Genomic DNA, 23,209 nt, shown 5'->3' with positions numbered 1-23,209 from the left:
CTGTTCTAGCCTCCGACATTCCATTTGTGCTCTGATTTTCAACTCCTTCAACTCCTTAGCTGGAAGGTCCAATGAGCAGAACATCAAGGCATGGCTGGCCATCACCTTATTACAAGCTGGGAAGAAGCATTTATGGCAGGGGTGAAATCTAGCAGGTTCTGACAGGTTCTGGAGAACCGGTAGCGGAAATTTTGAGCAGTTCAGAGAACCGGCAAATACCACCTCTGGCTGGTCCCAGAGTGGGGTGGGAATGGAGATTTTGCAGTATCCTTCCTCTGCCATGCCCACCAAGCCATGCCCACCAAGCCACACCCACAGAACTGGTAGTAAAAAAAATTGGATTTCACCACTGAGTTATGGACTTCAGGAAATTCATCTATAGCCCAGAAGGTAAAGGAGTTTCAGTGGAGAGATTATATAAACCCCATTTCATTTTCTTCATTTTTAAAAATAAACTTAACAGTTTATTGGCAAGCAGAGCCAGCTTCACAAATCAATGTTCTAGCGGCTAGTATGAAATAAATATAATATACCTTACAGTGGTAGAAAAAAAGCTGCAATTGTTTGTAGAAGTGCTTGCCTCCATTGGTCATTGGACAGATCAATTTATTGGTCATTGGACAGATAATTTATTTTATGTCTGGACTTGTTTGGCATGTGTTTGCTGAAAACATCAGCCTTTCTAAAGCATAATTTCTAAAGGGCATTATTGTTGTTTGCATTTCTCACATTTTATGCATTTGATAGTCAAAATACTTTTGTAATTTGGAGTGCTCTTTATTCTAGATTGAATATCTACCTTTAATGACTGTTGGTATGTTTTCTGAATAAGAGAGAATAAAGACCCATGACAGAAGGATTTTGTCCCAGGTACTTAGAGCCATGAGTATGAACCAATGGTGGATTGCCCCCCCCCCCCCGATTCGGACCAGTTCGCAAGAACCGGTAGTAAAACCGGCTGGAGGCTCCGCCCACTGACCCCGACATCATCAGAGCAAAGCGAGGGCGCGCGCGTGGCCCCGTTGCAAACCGGTAGTAAAGGTAAGTAGAACCCACCCCTGGTGTCAACCAAGTCAATGTGTTTAAAAACACAAGCCAAATAAATTCACAAGTGTGTGTTTGTTGTGCATATATATGGTGGTACACTTTCCACTTTACTTGAGCACAGATCAGAGGTGGGTTTCAGCAGGTTCTGACCAGTTCTGGAGAACCGATAGTGGAAATTTTGAGTAGTTCGGAGAACCGGTAGTAAAAATTCTGACTGGCCCTGCCCCCATCTATTCTCTGCCTGCCGAATCCCAGCTGATCAGGAGGAAATGGGGATTCTGCAGTAACCATCCCCTGGAGTGGGGTGGGAATGGAGATTTTACAGTATTCTTCCCCTGCCACGCCCACCAAGCCATGCCACACCTACCAAGCCACGTCCATAGAACCAGTAGTAAAAAATTTTGAAACCTACCACTGGCACAGATGCTTGTAAATAAGTAAAACATTTCTGTTGAAGAAGAAAACATGGTAGCAAATTCATTTTTCTGCAAACAATATAGCAGAAAAATAGCATAGCTACTTAAAAACTGTTTTGCTATCATGATTCTTCCATAGTTTTCAGCTGAGGCACCAAGGAAACCACAAAAACCATTAAAAAGTAATAAATCAATGACACTCAAAAACTGTATTCAAATACACACACACAGACACACCTATACACACACACAAAGTCTGGAAGATTAAAATCATTACAGGGAAGCATTTTTTTTAGCAAGGTCTTTCTTCTTAGTATATTGAAGTTGTTGGGCTAATGGTGCTTTTCCTATTTGGGTAGGGTTCAAGGACAAGAATGCCATGGGTGACTGAAGTTTGGGAGAATCAACACAACTTTAAGGGAAGGTGGTGGAAATGTCATCATCAGCTCAACAGGGAAATGAAAAATATGAAATAACATGAGCATTTAGCCGACACAGTTAAAAAGTTTTGCTGGGTTCCAAAAAAATACATCTGATTTTTCCTAACCTTCGTCTTTCAATTTCATGAAAAAGGAAGCGCTTCTGCTTTTCTTTTGCGGGGGGAGTGGCTCCCAAGGAGAAGAACCATTTTGCTGAAGTTGCCACACCTGGAATGCAAGGTTGATCAAATCAACTGGCTTCCAGTTACCATGTTGTCACTGAAATCTGAACTCTCCGTCTCCCAGCCCTCGATCTCTCCCAACGTCTTGGTTTTTAATCCATCAGTTTCAGGTATCACCTGGGAGATATTTTCTCCATGACTTTGAGGATGATGGTTTCCACAACTGCATTCTTCTGCTTTGGTTGTAAATCTGGAGAGCTCAGCTGGTAGTAAGGAGGAATTTGTTTGCGTCTCATCCTTTAGGGTGGGGAGTGTAACTGAAACCGCAGGAGGGCTGGAGAGGGTGGAGAAGAAACTTCTGAAGAAGTTTGCAGTGCTATGGCAACGAGGAAAAGATGATGTGCTGTCAGTGGCATGATGAGTGATGAAATGATTGGCAGAGTGGTACATAGGGCATATCCTTGTCCTATCATTGCCTTGGGGCAAGGCATGAGTAGCCATGAATGAGAAGACTCTTCTTCAGCTACATTTCTCTTTAGAACATAATCATGAAGGTAGAAGGGACCTTTGAGGTCTTCTAGTCCAATTCCCTGTCAAGGCAGGAAATCTTATAACCATACCAGTCAAATGGTTCTTCAGCTTATTTTTGAAAACCTCCAGTGATGGAGCACCCAAACTCTGGGAGGCAAGCTATTTCATTGATTAATTGTTTTGACTGTCACAAAATTTCTCCTTACTTCTAAGTTGAATTGCTCTTTAACAAGTTTCCACCCATTACTTCTTATCCTGCCCTAAGGTGCTTTGGAGAATAAATCAAAACCCTCCTCCTTATGACAGCCCCTCAAATACTGGAAGACAGCTATGATGTCCTGTCCTCCCCCCTCCTCAATCCTTCTGTATGATTGGCTAGACGTATCTACTTCTCTTAACTGTTCATGGTACACTTTAGCTTCCATACCTCTTACCTTTGTTGCTCTTTTCTGCACACTTTCTTATTTTTCATTTTTATTCTTTCCTTCTTTAGGAGAAGGTCACATTCTCAGAACCACTTCTGATCAGATTGCATTTGTTCCAGGGTTGGGTTTCAAAAATTTTAGCAAGGGGTTCTCTGCCCAGTTGCTGGGTGGACATGGCCATGGTGTGAATGGGTTTTAATTGTTTTTAATGGTTTAACTTTTAATGTTTTATATATGGTTTTTAAATGCATTGTAAGCCGCCTTGAGTCTTTGGAGAAAGGCGGCATACAAGTTGAACAAATAAATAAATAAATAAATAAACAAATAAATAAATAAATGGTGGGCGTGGCCTAGTCGGCCTCCTGCACCACAGTGGGGGGGGGCGTTTTTGCCCTCCCCAGGCTCTGGAGGCTTTCCTCAAGCCTCCAGGAGGGTGAAAATGGCCTCCCCAGGCTCTGGAGGCCCTCTGGAGGCCTTCCTGAACTTCCAGTAGGCCCGTTTTTCACCCTCCCTGAGCCTCCATGCACACCCTGCACTTACCTGCATCCAAAACAGGCCGCGTGGGGACTCCTGGGAAGGGAGGGGCAGGGTGGGCAGGGCCAGCCAGGAGTGGGATTTGGGGGTTCTTCGAACTGCACAGAATCTTAGCTAGAGGTTCTCCCGAACCCTTGCAAACCCCCAGCAGCCCACCCCTGATTTGTTCATAAGTTTCCTCCTCCCTGAATCGGTTCTAACCTGAAAGTCAGCATATTTAGTGGAGAACCATCTGTAGAATGGATGTTCCTCATTCAGCCCTTCCCAGAATCTCCAGAGAATCCCCAGATTGAAAATCCAGCTAGCTGTTTACCAAACCTGAGTTAGAAGGACTCAGCGATGTAAAGTCATTTAACTTTTCTGGGTTTTTAAACTCAAAAACAAAAAAACTGGAAAAACCTTAGGGTTGCCTTTCAAGTTAAAAGGAAAACAGGTTTTTTTTTTGTTTTTTTTTTAAAAAAGCTAAACAATTAACCAAGCTCGGCAGATAAGATGTTGGCCATAAACTCAGATGACCCAAGCTCTATTCTGAGTTCTGAGTCATGGCATGACCTTTAACAAGTCACTTTCCTTCCCCATCTCCATTTCATTTTCTGGCATCCCACTCCTCAAAATGCTGGCTTGCAAATAAATCCCATTAATTGGAAAAAGCATTGTTGTCATCAAATGTTCATCACTGTAGAGATAGTCCTCAGTTTATTACCACATTTGAGACCAGAATTTCTGGTGCTAAGCAAGGCCGTTATTAAGTGAGACACACCCAATTTTATGGCCTTCTTGGCCACGGTTGCGAATGAATCACACGGTTGTTAAATGAATCTGGTTCCCTCGTTGACTTTGCCTTTCAGAAGGCAGTTGGGAAGGTCACAAATAGTGATAGCATAACTCCGGGATCCTGCAATGGTCATAAATGCATGTTGTTTGTCAAACACTCAGATTTTGATCATTGCAAGGATACTCTGATGGTCATCAGTGCAAGAATTGGTGGTAACTCACATTTTTCAGTGCCATTGTGACTTGGAACGATTGCAACATGAATGGTTGTAAGTCAAAGACTACCTGTAGACTATTCTCTGCAATCAGCCTGCAAAGCAGGTTAATGCTGCCATCCTATCGGAGGTGGGGGGTGGGGTGTTAATTCTCTCTTTCAACATGAGGAGTTTTGGTATGAAGAACTTTTTTGTATGATGGAAGAAACAGCTAAAAGTTCCCTTTAAAGGATGGGGAGGACAGGGCGTTCCAGTTTTTCTCCTTCCAGATTCAGATGACCTCTCTGTGCAGTTATAGGGGAGCCTTGTAGGAAAGTGCAAACGCATTTTTTAAACTCTGTGAAGAATGATTTATAGGAGCAGAAGCTCTGCATAACCCAAGGAAGCTCATGTGAGTCACACTGTTTTGCACTGAGCTGAAGGTAATCAGATCTGTTCCATCAACAGGACAAGACTGGGGGTGGAAAGAACAAGATTTACAAGGATCCCCGATTCCTTCCATCAGTAGCTTTCTTGAATATCTCCAAGGGAACAAATGAATGGATTGGCCAAAGCCCACTTAAGTGAGTTAGGATGAGATTTGAAAGGTAAACTTCCTGGTAGAATAGAATAGAATAGAATAGAATAGAATAGAGTAGAGTAGAGTAGAGTAGAGTAGAGTAGAGTAGAGTAGAATAGAATAGAATAGAATAGAATAGAATAGAATAGAATAGAATAGAATAGAATAGAATAGAATAGAATTCTTTATTGGCCAAGTGTGCTGACCATTAACACTACCCGGGCGTAACACAACGTGCTAAAGAAGAAGAATATGAGTAGGACCACACAGATGTCAATATGAGTGCCAATGAGAAATTATTTCGTTGAGAACAGTAGAAACAATTTTCAAAAACTGGAAAAGCAATCATATTAACAATTGGATTCAAGAGACACGTGACTCATCTGTGGTTGAAAAAGCAATACTATTTGAATCCAAAATGACCCAACATTTTTTTCTGTAGCAGAGATTTTATAATATTAGAGAATCATTAATTTCCCCCCCCCAAAAGATAAATTTAGAAGTCTGCTTGACATTTGATATGTTTGTTGAGGGGGAAAGAGTTGTTTATTTTTGTGTTGTAACTTTATTTTTAGATGATAGATACCGTGTTTTCCCGAAAATAAGACCCTGTCTTATATTTTTTTGAACCCCGAAATAAGCGCTTGGCCTTATTTTTGGGGAGGTCTTATTATTTTGGGGCGTGTGGAGCAAGATGGGGCTCCTCTTGCCATCTTACCTGATTTTCAGCTCTGCGTTTAAATATTTTTGGGAAGGGCTTATTTTCAGCGGGAGGCTTATTTTAGTGCATGCGCTCAAAAGCCCAATTGGGCTTATTATCAGGGGATGTCTTATTTTCGGGAAAACAGGATAGATAGATAGATAGATAGATAGATAGATAGATAGATAGATAGATAGATAGATAGATAGATAGATAATATCAGGATAGACAGATACAATTAGCCATGTCAGGCCAAGTTTTTGTTCCAGGCAAAACTTGGCTAAATCTTTTTTTTTGGAACAAAAGTAAAAGGGAAGGAAAGATTTATGGGTTGGCGGCTTGCTGGCATGCCAGCTTTGCTGGGAGGCAGAAATGAGATCTTGGCTGAGTGAACCCTGTCTAAGATGATAGAGGAAGAAAAATAAAAATTAAATGAACTGCCAATGGAAGAGCTCTTCTCTGCTGGCTGGAGACAGTCAAAACAAAACCAAAAGATAGAAACAGCTTTTTCTTCCCATTTCTGGCTGCAGGTATGCACAGATCCCTAATTCCTGATTGCCACTGCCTCCGCCCAGCTCCCCTTCATTCTAGAAAATGGATCCTTCACCCAATCCAGAACTAATGGACGAATTTTATGTCCATTTGCTTTTTTAATGCTATAGGGCACTGCACACCAGAACAACTAGACACAAGAACAGTTTTTTTCCGAATGCCATCACTCTGCAAAACAAATAATTCCTCAACGCTGTCAAACTATTCACTAAGTCTGCACTACTATTAATCTTCTCATCGTTCCCATCACCCATCTCCTTCCATTTATGACTGTATGATTGTAACTTGTTGCTTGTATCCTTACGATTTATATTGTTTCCAATTGCTAATTTGTACCCTATGCCTATCATTAAGTGTTGTACCTTATGATCCTTGACGAATGTATCTTTTCTTTTTATGTACACTGAGGACATATGCACCAAAGACAAATTCCTTGTGTGTCCAATCACAGTTGGCCAATAAAGAATTCTATTCCATTCCATTCCATTCCATTCCATTCCATTCCATTCCATTCCATCCCACCCCACCCCACCCCACCCCATCCCATCCCAACTATCCTATCCCCATCCTCTATTCTATTCTATTCTATTCTATTCTATTCTATTCTATTCTAGTGAAATAGTCGTTCTTTTAAAAAGTTAACCTGCTGTTCAAAATGCATTATGAATTCTGCTTAACACTGCAAAATAGATTTAGGTCATTTTTATTATTTTTTTTAATTTGATTTATATGCCGCCCTTCTCCGGAGACTCAGGGCGGCTTACAATGCGCTAAGCAATAGCCTTCATTCTTTTGTATATTTATACAAAGTCAGCTTATTGCCCCCACAACTGGGTCCTCAATTTACCTACCTTAGAAAGGATGGAAGGCTGAGTCAACCTTGAGCCTTGGCGACATTCGAACCTGCAGTAATTGCAGGCATCTGGTCTTAATAACCAGCTTAATAACAGGGTGCCTTAGACCACTGTACTACCAAGGCTCTTTTATGGCAACTGCACAGGGATGGTCTTATTAAACTCCCTATTCTCTGTTAAAAAAGGGGGGGGCTGAAATGAAAGGGACATCATGTTTTGCATTTAATCTACGGTTTTCACCTCCACATTGCAAGCTGGACTGAGAGAGTATTGTACCACAAACACCTGTTCATTGCATTATCCCAGTGCAATTTGGAAACTTGTGCTGCGAGATAATAGCTTACTGTTACTAACAGTTCACTCTTATGTTACAAGTTAAAGGAGAGATCAAATCTGGCTTGGATTTCTGAGTCACAACTCCACCATAACCCAAAGTCAGTGTATTTAAATGTAGGGACACAGGAGAGAAATGAATAAGTGACAATCTCCAATCCACGGAGAAAATAAACTCTACATATTTCACCTTTCTACCACTGAGAAGACGAACAATTACTCATTGTTTCCATTCTTTTCCTGATCATATTCTGGCCTAGTTCATGCATGTTAAGACATTGGTTGAGTGGTTCCAATAACACACTGAATCTAATTGACCCTAACAGTTATTAGTTAGTCTAATTGTTCAGAACAGTCTAATTGTTCTGGTAGTTAAAATAATTAATCAGTGGAACAACTTGCCTCCCGAAGTTGTGGGTGCTCCATCATTGGAAATTTTTCAGAAGAGACTGGGCAGTCATTTGTCTGAAATGGTGTAGGGTTTCTTGCTTGAGCAAGTGGTTTGATTAGAAGACCTCCAAGGTCCTTTCTAACTTTGTTATTCTGTTAAAGTCATGGTATCTGTAGGGAAGGTCTTTCATGCCACTGCTTTGAGCCTTCAGTCTTCCAAGAAAAGCTTCAGTTGCAATGAAGAACGCAATTACATTCAAATTTGGCAATTCATTAACCAATTAGCCAAACTTCTGCTAAAAAGGGAACATCAAGGATTTCTTCATTGTGCTTTTAAAGTCTCTTAAGATTAGCACGCAAGCTACGTTCCGTTCCTACTTCTTTAAAATCTCAGATTCCCATTAATTCCAAACCTTCCCATTTGATTTACTTCTACCGCAAGTAGTATTTGCAGAGCCCGTTCTTACTTTTTCAAGGCAATCTTTCAACTCAACTTTTGCTGTTTAATTGGGCATAATAATGGTAATGAATGAATCTGGCTGCAGTCTGCACTTAAAGCTTTCGTGCCTTAAGGTGTTTGGAGGTTAGAGGAAAAGGGGAAGAAAAACACAACAAAAAACAAACAAAAAATCCAGTTCCTAATCAGGGAAGATAATTAACACACTAAGATGACAGTTTAAAAATACTACTATATACATCTTCAAGGCAAATACTCTGACAGTAACTAATTAGCTCTAAAATATTTGACAATCTGCAACTTTTGGAAAAGCCAGAAGAAGTTAATGAAGGCAGTCCTGAAAAGTAATGTTTAAACCTAATTTAACATGTATTATAACAACTCCACCCATGAGCTGTCAGATTCATTTATCAGCCATAATCATACACTTGTCTGACAGCTAGACTGAAGGGTATTGTAGGGCAGGGACCTGGAGCTAAATCATGATTTGTTTAGTCCTGGTTGGCTGAATCAGCTACTGTTGGCTGGATTTATACAAGATGCTACGTTGATTACAGTTCTCTATAATCTTGTACGCAGCCAAAGCATGGTTTATCTGCCTTCAGATTTATTTCTCTTACAGTTCTGTAGTGAAGCAATTTTATAACTGTGCCAAGATATTTAAATACCCACCGAATTTATGCTTTTCACAGAGGCTGCAGATTGAAGGATGTGTAATGCTGATTCTTTATCTGTCTCCTTCCTTCTGCAGTAAATACAGGGCCAGCCTGTTAAGAGTAGCAATTCAAAACCTGGCTGACACACACGCACACGCCCTTTTGGGCTTTCTGATTGTCTCTTCTTGAATGTAAACGGAGCGCAAACCCCACTCCCTTCTAGCACGATGATGTTATTCAGTTGGGTAACAAAACGTTTGCAAGAAAACAACCAAGCTCAGAGAGCCCCAAGGACCTCACCGTTCAACCTGAGCTACGGATATTCTAATTCAAAAGCTGTTCTTTCCTTATTTGGGATCTTCTGCTGGTGTTTTTAATCTATTTTTGATCAGCATTTTATACATAAGACTGATGCAGTTTGGGGTCTGTTGCTCATCAAGGCCCAAAGGATCGTAACCTGCTAGTTTTAGAAAGTAAAATGACTGTTGGGTTGTTCTTTGGTGTTGGTATGTTTTCTACCACACAAGCCATGGCTCAGGTCTCCTTCATTAGTTTTGACTGCTTCCCACTCACAGGGACTCTCCCGGGGGTGAAATGTTCCCGGTTCGGACCGGATCACCCAATCCGGTAGCGATGGCGGTGGGTGGTTCGGAGAACCGGTAGCAAAAATGCCTGCAACTGCCACCCCCCTCACCATGCCCAGCTGAGCCGCACAATCATCAGAGGCTTTTTTTTTTACTTTTAAAAACATTTTTTCTTCAACCTCTTCCGATGAAAAAATGCTTTTAAAAGTAAAAAAAAAAAAAAAAAGCCTCTGATGATCCCACGGCTCAGCTGGGATCGTCAGAGGCTTTTCAAAGCATTTTTTTCTGCAACCTCTTGGCCAAAGAGGTGGTTAAAAAAATGCTTTGAAAAGCCTCTGATGATCCCAGCTGAGTTGCCTGATCGGCAGAGGCTTTTCAAAGCATTAGAAAAAAAATGCTTTGAAAAGTTTTTTTTTAAAAAAAAGTTGGCCATGCCCACCCAGTTACATTACCCCCACACACACACCAAGCGACGCCCACAGAACCAGTAGTAACAAATTTTACATTTCACCCCTGGACTCTTCCCAGGTGACATTAAAAATTGATTCATCAAGAAGTGTGGATCCCATTTTGACAGGCTAAATAGCAGCCTTACAAAGGGCCCAGGCGGTGGCTGAAAACATAAACATGCTTAGCCCCATTGAACTAAAACATGTACGAGATCCGGTTGCAAATCCATCTCTCTATTCAAAAGGCACATTATTAACTTAGCATATCGGCATTTGAATGAAGGCATGCTTAAATATAAATCAATCGGTTGCTGGCTTCCTCCTTTGTTAATTAATGCAATATCCATAAGCAAGCATGAATTATGGCTGCTGACTCAGAGAGCTCACAAAAGATGATTCGGGTTTCACAAGCCCATCCTTCTGCTGGCTGCCAAGAAAGCAGTGGCTGTAAATGCCACCGTCTTTTCCTGCTTCCAACATGCAAAACAATTTGATGAATGACAGAGGAGGGGAAAGAGGGAACTTAATTATTTGCAAAATAAGACCTGCTTTAATTCAGGGTTGTGCCAACTTTTGGGAAATACATTTCTCACCGAGGTAATATTTCTTAGGTGAATGACATGTCAGGCACAGAGAAGATATAGAATAGAATAGAATAACAGAGTTGGAAGGGACATTTGAGGTCTTCTAGTCCAACCCTCTGCTTAGGCAAAGAAACCAGGGGTGAAATTCCAATTTTGTCCCTACCGGTTCTGTGGACGTAGCTTGGTGGGCGTGGCAGGGGAAGGATATTGCAAAATCTCCATTCCCACCCTACTCTGGGGCCAGCCAGAGATGGTATTTGCTGGTTCTCCCAATTACTCAAAATTTCCACTACCAGTTCTCCAGAACCTGTCAGAACCTGCTGAATTTCACCCCTGCAGGAAACCCTACATCACTTCAGATCAGTGGTGGGTTGCCCCCGGTTCAGACCGGTTCACAAGAACCGGTAGTAAAAACGGTGGGAGGCTCCGCCCACCGACCCAGACATCGTCAGGAAGCTTCTGTGCATGCGCATGCACGAGTGAAGTGCTCCCGTTGCGAACCGATAGTAAAGGTAAGTAGAACTCACCCCTGCTTCAGACAAATGGTTATCCCATCTCTTCTTAAAAACCTCCAGTGTTTTTATGTGATGTGTGAAAAGGCGAATGCATTTTATTCTGGAGAGATTATCCTGCAAACTCTAATCCTTACTTGAATTGCCAAAATACAGAAATCTAAAACTCAGTGGGGTTCTGTGTACAGCCATGGATGTTTGAAATCACAATCTGGGTTTCTAGTATTTCCCCCTCTGGTTGTTTGCTTTGGATAGGTGGTTTCTGAATTTGGGCGTTCTGTGGGTGGCTGGATGCTGGTCAATCCAGTATGAGCTGCAGCAACATTGTGAGATGGAGCAGGCTAAACTGTAAATCTCGTAATCCCCTTGTCCAATAACATATTCTTTTTTGAAAGATCTAAGGAAGGGGTCAGCAACCCACGGCTCTGGAGCCGCATGTGGCTCTTTCATCTCTCTGCTGCGGCTCCCTGTTATTGGTCGGCTCCACAATTGATAGGGATTTTGGTTAGGTCAGGTAGAGGAAAAAGGACGCTGCGCTAGGAGGAGACTCTATGGTGGGGGAACCGGACTTCCGGTCGGCTCCAGAATTGAATGTGGAGTTTCTGGTTGGGACCTTTGTGGCTCTTTGAGGGTTTAAGGTTGCCGACCCCTGATCTAAGGAAAGCTGGCAGAGATGTGCTAACAATCTGCGTTGCTCTGATTGATTGATTATATGTCATCATGTCCGTGCTGACTCTTAGCAGCCATGGGATCCTCAGGAGTTTTCTTCCAAATCAAATTTCAAAAGTCCAATTTTCATTTTCTTAAAGCAGGGGTCTGCAACCTTAAACACTCAAAGAGCCATTTGGACCTGTTTCCCACAGAAAAGAAAACACCGGGAGACACAAAACCCTTCCCGTGCCTATTTCTTGAGCGGCCACAAAACTAGCATATGTAGTTGAATTAAATGTTCTGTTTTCTTCTGAAACTTTTCTTTTCTTGGATTTATCAACCGGGGGTTGAAAAGCTCAATAAATCACATGCCAGTGGGTGTCACACATTGGCAGTTGTGACGCATATTTTGAGTGACACAGAGGCACAGCAGAGGGGTGAAAGAGCCACATACAGCTCCAGAGCCGTAGGTTGCTGACCCCTGTCTTAAAGTGTCACGGGGAAGAGGGTTGCCTGCATGGTTCAGATTTTTTTTTTTTTTTTTTTGCTTTCATTTATATGCCGCCCTTCTCCGGAGACTCAGGGCGGCTTACAATGCGTTAAGCAATAGCCTTCATACTTTTGTATATTTATACAGAGTCAGCTTATTGCCCCCACAATCTGGGTCCTCATTTCACCTACCTTAGAAAGGATGGAAGGCTGAGTCAACCTTGAGCCTGGTGAGATTTGAACTTGCAGTAATTGCAAGCAGCAGATGTTAATAACAGTGCTTAGTCCACTGTACTACAGGCTCTTACCAATACCAATAATCTTGGTAGGAATTGATAGCTTTTGATATCTGAATATCTTCCCCAGGGCCTCCATTGCTACCCAACCAAGTGCTAGTCTGTAGGATATTTCTCAATGATGGTTCCTTTACTGTTGATAGTCAATCCTGAAAACCAGAAGCTACCCACCAGTATTTTTCTTGTCATTTCTAAAGTTGGTTGCTGCACCTGCTGTCATTAGTTTGGTCTAGTTGGTATTTAATCTTAATCTCAATCTTTCAATGTGATCCATATCCTTCATTGTGGAGGTTGTCTTTGTTTACGGCATTTATAAAAAAAAAAAAAAAGAAACATTATAATTGCCTTTAAAGGCTCATGTCCCTTTGCTCCACCTTTATGTCTCTAATCATCTCCAAGCCTTACTCCCGAGTCGCCCCTTTTGTCTTAACTGTTCTTGCCTTCTGGCAGCTCTGTGCATGCGTGCACTGGGAATAGATTCCCCCTGTTCCTCTGCCTCGCTGATGTCAGACTCTGGAGGCTCCGGAGGCAGCATATAACTCCCAGATGGCCCTGGCCCCATCTCTGCCTCCGATGCAGAGCCCTCGTCCGAGCCTTTCCCAGACTCCAGGACTGGCCCATATTCCTCCCCAGCCTCCTCACTGTCCGACTCTGTTGCCAGCTCCACAGGCCACCAGCAGACCATAACACTTTCTTACAATAATGCAAGTGAACTACCGTGTTTCCCTGAAAATAAGACCCTGTCTTATATTTTTTTGAACCCTGAAATAAGCGCTTGGCCTTATTTTCAGGGAGGTCTTATTATTTTGGGGTGCGTGGAGCAAAATGGGGCTTCTCTTGCCATCTTACCCGATTTCCAGCTCTGTGTTTAAATATTTTCGGGGAGGGCACATTTTCGGGAGGAGACTTATTTTAGCGCATGCGCTCAAAATCCTGATTGGGCTTATTATCAGGGGATGTCTTATTTTCGGGGAAACAGGGTATTCCTCTGGCACATGTACTAACCATGGACTGACATTTCAGTTGTGTTCTCCTAATATTCAAACTGTCCCAAATCTTTCCCTACCTCTGGACTTTCGTCGCAAGAAGACTTCTGCAGGAAGCTTCCTTAGATCTCCTGAGCTCTGTTATTTTCATTCTTTGGTATCATTCATGTCACAATCGAAAGAACACCCTTGCCTCTTCCCCCCTCCCCTCCTCAATGGGCCAAAAATAAACCATGGAGCCAGCTCTAGAGAACAGCTGCACAAACAATGCCATTTAGAAGAATGCATCACGACACATGATCGAGTTTTCTGTCTGCCTGCGGAACCTTTGTTTTTCATCAATTAGACCTCCTGGGTGGGTAACAGGCAGAGAAGTGGCACAGGCAAATTAAGAATGTTAGACACTCTCTTTTCCAAGAAACTCCCGAAAAAGAAATATTGGAAAGACCCAGATATATAACGGGACAGCCAAAAATGGAGGAAAATGCCCCCTTTGGCTGCAGAGATTCTTGGGATTTTTTTTAAAAAAATATTTATCCCACCGTCTCATTTCCAACAGAGATTATGATAGGACCAAGTAGTGTTATTTGATTAATGATCAGCTTTTAATAGACATGGGGAGATAACTTATTACTGTAAAATACATATTAGCATCTTTGAAATCCTAACACTTTATATAGCATGAGCAGATAGTGTTGGACTAAGATGCAAGGTTTTATTTCCACCCAGTCACACAGTTTTTGGAGCTAGTTGTTACCTCTCAACCAGGGGTGAAATCCAGCAGATTCTGACAGGTTCTGGAGAACCGGTAGCAGAAATTTTGAGTAGTTCGGAGAACTGGCAAATACCACCTCTGGCTGGCCCCAGAGTGGGGTGGGAATGGAGATTTTGCAACATCCTTTCCCCAGGAGTAGGGAGCGAATGGGAATTTTGCAGTATCCTTCCCCTGCTGTGCCCACCAAGCCACGCCCACAGAACCGGTAGTAAAAAAATTTAGATTTCACCACTGCTCTAAACCTAACCTTACCTTCCAGGATTGAAGTAAAACGAAAATGTCAGATTCACAAGATGCAAACTGGACAAATAAATGTAGCAAAGAACCGAAGAAAATACAAGCCTGTGCAATGTCTCTGGAGATTCTCAGTCATCCAGGTCATAGTTGTCATACTAGAGGTGCTTTTTTTTTTCACGAGTCACTTTCTGATTTCAACTTCTGAGCTGAAGAAGCTTCTTGGATGAGAAGCGAAATGGCTTCAAAGAAAAACCAGAAAGTCCAGTTGCCTCTTGAAAAATAGCGCCTTTGGTACAAGCCTATGCAATATTCATTTAACAAACAAAAATGTCAGAGGTTGAGCGATGTCTTAAAACCAACCTCTGAGGACCTAAAGAGCAATGGAGGTGTTGAAGTTGGAGTGAACTGGTATGGACCCACCAAAAGCTCCATTGTGCCAGACAGACATTGGTGCCTGGCTCTCTTTCTAAAGAAGGAGGGATCTTTTTCAGTGCACCCTTTATCCTTCCCATTATGGAAGTATGTTGGAAGGAATTGTTCTCCACAAATAAATAAGTACACCATATGTCAGTATTGGCAAACCTTTTCGGCACCAAGTGCCGAAACGAGAGTGCGCTGGGTAGTGCCAGAAACCGGAAAAGCAGCTTGCTGGTGTGCACCCGCGGAAGCGCTGGAAACTAGAAGAGCAGTTCCCCGGGACGCATGCGCACACCGGGAAGCTGAGCTTCCAGTTTCTGCCAGTCTTCCGGTTTCTGGCATGTATGCACACATGAAGACCAGCTGGCCGGCACGCATGTGTGTGCCGGAAACCGGAAGTTCAGTTTCCCGGAGTACGTATGCATGCCAGGGAGCTGCCCTTCCGGTTTATGGCACGACCATGCCAGAGGTGGGTTTCAGCAGGTTCTGACCAGTTCTGGAGAACCAGTAGCGGAAATTGGAATAGTTCGGAGAACCGGTAGTAAAAATTCTGACTGGCCCCACCCCCATCTATTTTCTGCCTCCTAAGTCACAGCTGATCAGAAGGAAATGGGGATTTTGCAGTAACCTTCCCCTGGATTGGGGTGGGAATGGAGATTTTATAGTATCCTTCCCCTGGAGTGGGAAGGGAATGGAGATTTTACAGTATCCTTCCCCTGCCACGCCCACCAAGCCATGCCCACCAAGCCATGCCACACCCACCAAGCCAAACCCACAGAACTGGTAGTAAAAAATTTTGAAACCCATCACTGGGCCACACGCATGAAGACCAGCTAGCTGGCACGCATGGAATCCAGAAGAGCAACGGGCGACGGCTGGTGTGCCCAGAGAGATGGCTCTGTGTGCCACTTCCGGCACGCGTGCCATAGGTTCGCCATCCCTGCCATATGTCAAATAGCATAGCAGAACGAGCAAATAGCCATTCAAAGAGATTCTGAACTGACTAAACTCCTAATTGCTTAATCTATTGCTTAAACCAGCAAAAGCTCATAATCTCATTTCTACCTGTCAACACACATTCTGAAACTGCTAAATTTGGATTCAGTAGCTCACATATTTTAGTTGACACACCTCTCTTTTCCCTTGAAATGTAAGATTGCTTCAGGTATTCTCTGAACCGGCCCTACCATAAAATAATGGGCACCTTTGTCAATGACAGAACAAGAAGAAGATACATATGTCATGAAGTCCAAATTACCATCAGGATTTCCTTACTCTGACGATTTAAGGGACAACAGTCTGGCTCCAAATTATACTACCATGTGCGGTGGATATTTAAATTTTATACTTCAGGCCAAAGGGCTTGGGAATGAGCCTATATGGGCTTGACCATTTTTGATACACGGTTCTTCTAAAATAGTCCAATGTCCTCAACAGATGGACAGTATTGGATAATTCAGCCACAGGAACAGCTGGTTAAATCCTTTTATGGTTGGAAGGAGATACAGAAATACTCATAGACAGAGTGCAGTTCATCAGACGTATCACCCATTCACATTAAGATATAACAATCTTCCCCATGGCTTCTGGTCTGCTTTAAGAGCTAGAAGGAAGTATTTAATTGGAATAAATAGCAATAGCAATAGCACTTAGACTTATATACCACTTCATAGTGCTTTTACTACTTTCTCTAAGCAGTTTACACAGTCAGCATCTTGCCCTCAACTATCTGGGTCCTCATTTTACTCACCTAGGAAGGATGGAAGGCTGAGTCAACCTTGAGCCTGGTGAGATTCGAACTGCCGAACTGCAGCTAGCAGTCAGCTGAAGTAGCCTGCAGTACTGCACTCTAACCACTGTGCCACCTCGACTCTTTGAGAATGGAGTAACAATAACCGATCATATCGGCAAGTTTCAACTCTTCCTATAGTCAAATGGTCACGCCACGTACACAAGAGGGAAGAATCAGATACAGAAGAACCACATGGTCCTTTTGAAAGCCTATCTGGTAGTCTTCATCAATGGTACTTTCTTGTTGTAGACTATAATCACAGAATCTTGAAAGCCTGACAGAGATATTCCCTCCCCTTTCTTATATCCAAGAGAATCAAGGTGAGCCTATCTTGAGTTTCTTTCTCACCCACTCTTCCTTCCTGAAGCTAAGCTGGTGTCTACCTAACAGGCACTGAATCCTTCTTCAAGACTTATTTCCACACTCCTCTACAAGTACCAACATTCATATTATCATTTGATATATGATAATATACGATTACTGCTAATCAGTGCTCCCAGGTTCATGTGGACTGGGCATTCTCAGTGGATTAAAAAAATGTGAGTTCAGAGCAGGGGTGAAATTCAAAATTTTTCCCTACCGGTTCTGTGGGCATGGCTTGGTGGGCATGGCAGGGGAAGGATACTGCAAAATCTCCATTCCCTCCACACGCCAGGGGAAGGATACTGCAAAATCCCCATTCCCACCCCACTCCTGGGGGAAGGACACTGCAAAATCCCCATTCCCTCCCCATTCCTGGGAGAAGGATACTGCAAAATCCCCATTCCCTCCCCACTCTGGGGCCAACCAGAGGTGGTATTTGCCAATTCTCCGAGCTACTCAAAATTTCCGCTACCGGTTCTCCAGAACCTGTTAGATTTCACCCCTGGTTCAGAGTAGGCCTTGTGGGAAGGGTGAGATAGAGAGACAAAAGGTGGATCAAAGATGGAATGGAATATCCAACAGAAGAGCATGGCTGAATGAGTTGAACGATGAACAAAAACCCTCCCCGTTGCAACATTTTGTTCTGAGCCCTTTTTTAGAAAATAATCATCCAAATATCTGTCGAGGGGAAAAAAAGAATAAAAATAAAACAAGTGAGAGAAATGATCGTATGATAACGAATCAGGATGCTGGCAGAGCTCAGTTTACAGGTGCACCATTCCATCTGTCTAACCAGTTAAGGCAAAGCATATCTTAAAGGCAAGCCTGGGGAATTAATTGTAACTAAATTTGTTCCAGCACAAACAACGGAGCTTAACTGATTTGTGGATCAAGGATGACTTACATTCTTTGCTTAGTGAACTGCCTCCAAATTTGTTTCTCCTTGCATAGGAGCTAAAGACAGTAGGACATGGTATAACTTCCCTGGCAAGTGAAAAGCAACGGTGAATGACATGGCATAAATATCTCCTATTTATAAGAAAGTTCTCTGTTGTTTTTGGATTTGAGTTGTGAATTATATTAACGAAACAACAGGGAATAGCTAACTGCCGCCCAGCTGCTTAGAAACCAAACAATGGCAATACTTCAATACTACACAGTCAACTTGCAACTAAGACACAGCTATAATGAAACATCTTCCTTCACCCCTGAGAGAGAGAGATGAACAAAAGGAAGGACTTACTTAATCTATAGTTAAACTGTAGGAGTTGCTGCTATCGGTTGTAGACATTTTATCAATGTAGGCACTTTTAAAACAAAATTGGACCAGCTCCTAAAGACCAGGCTATTCATGGCCATGAGCCTCGATGTCTGCTATTTTTGTTTATTTTATTTGTTTTTCACATTTATTAACCCATTTTCCTCAAAGAGGGACCCCTAAATTCCTAAACTCTTATGGGGCCCTTAACACACTTGGGGTTCCAGATCTGTACACAGAACCAGATCTTCAAGGCCTTAGAAAAGGCCAACAGATTTTTCACCAGCGAGACTTGCTAAGATGTTCCCAAATACATCACCGATTTGTTGGAAATGTAAGAAATCACACGGGACACATTATCATCTATGGTGGACTTGTGTGACAGCAAAAAAGTACTGGACCAAAATTAAAAAGTGGCTTGAAGAGATATCAAAAGACGAAGAGGTAATAAGGAAAATTTTGGACTGTGCAGAGATGGATAAATTGACGAAAGAAATCAAAGAAAAAAAATGAAACGGAATATTACTTAATATGGAATAAATGGTACAAATGGTTAGAGGACAGGAATAATAAGCAAGAAAATATACAATAGAAATGATCTAGAAATTAGGAAGCATCAATAAAATGATATTAAATAAACAATGTATGCAAAGTAATATAGAGATATAATAGTATGTATAATAAGTAAGGAGTAGTATATACAATATATAAGGAATAAGGGAACCACAAAAATAAATATGTGAATATGTAGTGGGGGGAAACACAAACTATGAATATGCACCAATATGGGGAGGGAAAAGAAAAAGAAAAGGCCAACAGAGTCTATTTTACTTTGTTTTTAAATTTTGTATCTATGTATTTTTACTGTTTGGCTGTTCACCGCCCTGAGTCCTTCAGGAGTAGGGCGGTATATAAATCAAATAAAGTAAGTAAAGTAAAGTAAGTAAGTTGGGACTAAAGTTTTCCCCTTTTTTATGTGGGTTACAGTTGCAGCTCAGGAAAGTTTACCCTTTTTAATACAATTAGTTAGGTGGAAAAGGTGCCACTAAACTCCTGGTTTTTGCTATTGTAGACTAACACTGGTTTCCTCCTACAATGAATTTATCTCTCTTTTAAAAAGAGACTCTCTACTCTCTTGGAATTCAGACAGACTAACTGAGATCACATCTATTATATCTGATGAGATGTCTTACAGTAGTGGCCAAAATTGTGGAAACCTTTTGGGGAAAGTGTATTTTCTAAAACTATCTAATAACACCACTTTTTTTTTTTTTTGGAGGAAGTATGGACCGAGACCTGGGAAGATCGTGGCAGAATTTGCTCGGAGAAAATTGGCAGGACTATTGGGGGGATTTGGCCCGGAACATCGAAGGGAGTTGGGGAGTGATAGAGGGGGATTCCAATTACCATCTGGTTTCCCCCTTGGATTCGCCCCCCCCTATGAAAATGGCCTCCCCCCCGTTGCTACCTGGACTCTCTATTAGGTCGGCCCATTTTTCCATCACTACTGACTCTGGGACTTTATTATCACCCTCCTGGATTTTTATGTTTGTTCTCTATCTCCTTCTGCTGCTGGCTAGTTTATTCCTGCCGCCCGATTTCCACCTTTAGGCCTTGGCTCGGGGGAGGAGAGATTGCAGGCTGGAGGGAGAAGCTGAGAGTCCAGGTCAAGGACTGCTGCTCCATCTGCAGGGAGAAAGTGACTATTGTTGGCCTTTTACATCCAGCCGCGGTGAGAGAACGGCTGTGGCCATCCGCCTGCACTGCAACCATCTGATCTGGTCGCCCCATCACTGTGAGAGAGTGAGGGGGCCCCAGCTTCATCCTGGCCAGCCTCTTTTGCCATCTCTCACCTCAATGACTATCTTTAAATTTCGCTGACATCCAAGGTTCCCCTTTTCCATCTCATCATACTTGTATGGCTTATACCTCGGCAGATTTGCTTGCGCTGCGAGATGCCCCCCTCTCGCGGCGATGGCCTTCCACTCTATCGAAGGCCTACCTTAAGGATGGGCTTTGGAGCCCCGAGAGGTGGCATGTTTTAAAGCGGGGATTGAGGGGTTTTTTAATTAGGGTTTTTAATAATTTTTTAAGGGGAACTGGGAGGGCGACCAAAGGGGATGGGGGGGGTAATCCACCTAGGTCAGGGCCCAGCCTGGCACAGGGTAACGGGCTGGAGGGCGCAGGACGCGGGATTGGGGATGTCATCAGCACGGTGAATGGGAGGGGCAGATATGGCGGGAGCAGAGGACCTTATCCTGTGCCGGGGGTGCGCACTCGCTACTTGAGAGCGATTGCACGCCCCGGTCCTCAAGGCTCCCCTCGGATACTAGGTGGCTCAGATACTCAGGACCTGGGCCTCCGGCTGATGCTGTGCAACGCCAGGTCCGTGGTAAATAAGGGCCCCCTCATTTACGATCTTATTCAAGAGGAGGGAGCGGACCTGGCGGGTATTACGGAGACCTGGTTGGGCCCGGAGGGAGGGGTCCCTCTGGTTGAGATGTGTCCACCAGGCTTCAGAGCATTCCATCAGCCGAGGGCCCAGGGGAGGGGCGGGGGGGTGGCGGTTATTATTAACGAAGGTCTGGGTCCGAGGGAGACCACTGTGCCACAGATTGCCGGGTGTGAGTCCCTCTTTGTGAGATGGGGTCATGGGGTTCAGATGGGCTTGTTGCTTACGTACCTGGCTCCCTGCCGCGTGGCAACGGCCCTGCCCGAGCTACTCGACGTGATAGCCACGGTGGCAGTTGATACACCCAGGCTTATGGTCATGGGTGATTTCAATCTGCCGTCTGTTGGTGAAACGTCAGAGATGGCTCGGGAGTTCATGGCTTCCATGACGGCCATGGACCTGACCCAGTTAGTTCATGGCCCCACTCACAGGGGGGGACACACACTGGACCTGATTTTTGTCTCTGGCCAGTGGTTGAGTGGTCTTATTATAGGGGATATAGACATGAAACCCTTGTCATGGTCAGATCACTCACTCCTTCGTCTGGACCTTCGAACCGCTACACCCCGCCGCAGGGAGGCGGACCCAATTAGATGGATCCGCCCCAGGCGCCTGATGGATCCTGATAGGTTCCAGACGGAGCTTGGGCCAATTCCTGAAGATCTGGCACACGACTCGGCCGAGGACCTGGTAGCTGCCTGGGATCGGGCGGCTGGTGGGGCCTTGGATCGAGTCGTGCCTTTGCGGCCTCTGACCCGGTGTCGATCCCTCGCGGCTCCTTGGTTCACCGAGGAGCTGAGGGAGATGAAACGCCGGAAAAGACGCCTAGAGAGTGGTTGGAGGGCCAGTCTCGCTGAATCTGACCGAACACTGGTAAGGTCGCATATTAAGACCTACCTAGTGGCGATAAAGACGGCAAAGTTTAACTACTTTTCCGCCTCTATTGCGTCATCAGGGAATCGTCCGGCCGCCCTGTTCAGGGTAACCCGCTCCCTGCTCCATCCGGGAGCGCGGGAGGATCCCTTGGAAGGCAGGGCGGAGGATTTCGGACAATACCTGTATGACAAAATCGCTCAGATCCGGGGGGATTTGGACTCTGACTGGGTAGATCAGGGCAGGGTGACGAGGAATAGTCTTGAGAATGTTACCTGGGAGGAGTTTGATGCTGTGACTCCGGATGATGTGGACAGGATTTTGGGGAGACTTAGTGCGGCCACATGTTTACTGGACCCGTGTCCCTCCTGGTTGGTACTGGCCTCCCGGGAGGTTACACGAGGCTGGCTCCAGGGTGTTATCAACGCTTCGTTGAGTGAGGGTCACTTCCCCGCCGCCTTGAAAGAAGCGGTGGTGAGGCCTCTCCTCAAGAAGCCGTCCCTGGATCCGGCAATATTGGCCAACTATCGTCCTGTCTCCAACCTTCGCTTCCTGGCGAAGGTTGTTGAGAGTGTGGTCGCGCGACAGTTTCCACAATTCTTGGAGGAAACATCCTATCTAGATCCGTTCCAGTCGGGTTTCAGGCCTGGACACAGCACGGAAACGGCATTGGTCGCGTTGGTTGATGATCTCTGGAGGGCTCGGGACAGGGGTTGTTCCTCTGTTCTGGTCCTGTTAGACCTCTCAGCGGCTTTTGATACCATCGACCATGGTATCATGCTGCACCGGCTGGAAGAGTTGGGGATGGGGGGCACCGTATTACGGTGGTTCTCCTCCTTTCTCTCCGACCGGTCGCAGTTCGTGTTGGCAGGTGGGCAGAGGTCGACCTCAAGGCCTCTTATATGTGGAGTGCCTCAGGGGTCGGTCCTCTCGCCCCTCCTGTTCAACATTTATGTGAAGCCGCTGGGCGAGATCATCCGTGGCTTTGGGGTGAGATACCACCAGTACGCTGATGACACCCAGCTGTACATCTCCACCCCAGGCCACCCCAACGATGCCCTTGAAGTGATGTCCCAGTGCCTGGAGGCTGTGCGGATCTGGATGGGGAGGAACAGGCTCAGGCTCAACCCTTCCAAGACTGAGTGGCTGTGGCTCCCGGCATCCCGATATAGTCAGTTGACTCCATCACTGACTATTGGGGGCGAGTCGTTGGCCCCCACAGAGAGGGCTCGCAATCTGGGAGTCCTCCTGGATAGGCAGCTGTCCTTGGAGGAACATCTGACGGCTGTAACCAGGGGGACCTTTTGTCAGGTTCGCCTGATCCGCCAGTTGCGGCCCTTTCTTGATCGGGATTCCCTGTGCACAGTCACTCATGCCCTCGTCACCTCTCGCCTTGACTACTGCAACGCTCTCTACATGGGGCTCCCCTTGAGGAGCACCCGAGGCT

General features: G+C 44.3%; 1 protein-coding gene across 1 annotated transcript in view; it reads right to left on the bottom strand.

The window, feature by feature from the left end:
- The window catches only part of BARX2 (BARX homeobox 2), a 59,267-nt gene that overhangs the window by 14,859 nt on the left and 21,199 nt on the right, over window positions 1–23,209 (bottom strand). The window lies entirely within an intron of this gene.

The sequence above is a fragment of the Pituophis catenifer genome, unplaced genomic scaffold, assembly GCF_029215685.1.
Source record: "Pituophis catenifer annectens isolate HBS135680 unplaced genomic scaffold, rPitCat1.0.hap2 SCAF_12, whole genome shotgun sequence".
NCBI classification, from domain to species: domain Eukaryota; kingdom Metazoa; phylum Chordata; class Lepidosauria; order Squamata; family Colubridae; genus Pituophis; species Pituophis catenifer.
This window is presented reverse-complemented; position numbering and strand designations above follow the sequence as displayed.